Source organism: Tachyglossus aculeatus, chromosome 2 (assembly GCF_015852505.1).
Source record: "Tachyglossus aculeatus isolate mTacAcu1 chromosome 2, mTacAcu1.pri, whole genome shotgun sequence".
Classification (NCBI taxonomy): domain Eukaryota; kingdom Metazoa; phylum Chordata; class Mammalia; order Monotremata; family Tachyglossidae; genus Tachyglossus; species Tachyglossus aculeatus.
In genome coordinates, this window is record NC_052067.1 from 168752312 (window position 1) to 168753660 (window position 1349).

The 1349-nt window shown below is 45.5% G+C and overlaps 1 non-coding gene across 1 annotated transcript; it reads left to right on the forward strand.

Moving 5' to 3' along the window:
• Nucleotides 1-888: 888 nt before the first annotated feature.
• TRNAK-UUU lies at nucleotides 889-962 on the forward strand. The gene has a single exon. It is a non-coding gene; the product is annotated as a tRNA-Lys (tRNA).
• The last annotated feature ends 387 nt before the right edge of the window (nucleotides 963-1349 follow it).

Consider the following 1349-nt stretch of genomic DNA (forward strand, 5'->3'; position numbering starts at 1 on the left):
TTTCAGTCTCCCCTGGTGTTCTCTCCAGAGGGGGCTTCATCTTCTCCCAACCACAAGACTCACTGGGGAAGGGGGAGGAGTTGGCTTCCTTCTTGCTTCCCAATACCATGTTTTCACTCTTTCTACCTCCCATCATCTCTGTCTTTCACTTTCTTCGAAGCCCACAACATCCATTGTTCTGACAACGTGACACCTGTCCACATGCTTTGTTTTGTTGTCTGTCTCCTCCTTCCAGACTGTGAGCCCATTGTTGGGTAGGGACCATCTCCACATGTTGCCTTGTACTTAACAAGTGCTTAGTTCAGTGCTCTGCACACAGTAAGTGCTCAATAAATACGATTGAATGAATGAATGAATGTATCCACCTCTACCACCCATACCACTGGAGAATAATAATAATAACAATAATAATAATAATAATAATAATAATAATAATGGTATTTGTTTAGCACTTACTATGTACCAAGCACTGTTCTAAGTGCTGGGGTAGATACAAGGTAATCAAGTTGTCCCACGTGGGGCTCACCATCCTAATCCCCATTTTACAGATGAGGGAACTGAGGCAAAGAGAAATGAAGTGACTTGTCCAAGGTCACACAGCAGACAAGAGGTGGAACCAGGATTAGAACCCATGTTCTCTGACTCCCAAACCCAGGCTCTTCAGCATGGCATAGTGGATAGAGCCCGGGCCCAGCCATCAGAGGGTAATAGTTCCAATCCCAGCTCCACCTCTTCTCTGCTGGATGACTTTGGGCAAATCACTTTGCTTCTCTGTGCCTCAGTTACCTTATCTCTAAAATGAGCATTGGGACAGTGAGCCTCAAGTGGGACGGGGATTGTGTCCTATATGATTTGCTTGTATCCACCCCAGCTCTTAGTACAGTGCCTGGCCCAGATAGCTCAGTCGGTAGAGCATCAGACTTTTAATCTGAGGGTCCAGGGTTCATGTCCCTGTTTGGTTCTTTTAGACTGTGAACCCACTGTTGGGTATGGACTGTGTCTATATGTTCCCAACTTGTACTTCCCAACCGCTTAGTACAGTGCTCTGCACACAGTAAGCACTCAATAAATACGATTGATGATGGCACATAGGAAGACCTTAACAAATACCACAATTATTATTAGTATCCGCCTCTACCATTCATTCATTCATTCATTCATTCATTCTGTCACATTTATTGAGTGTTTACTGTGTGCAGAGCACTGTACTAAGCACTTGAGAAGCAGCGTGACTCAGCAGAAAGAGCCCGGGCTTTGGAGTCAGAGGTCATGAGTTCAAACCCTGGCTCCGCCAGTTGTCAGCTGTATGACTTTGGGCAAGTCACTTCGCTTCTCTGTGCCTCAGTTCC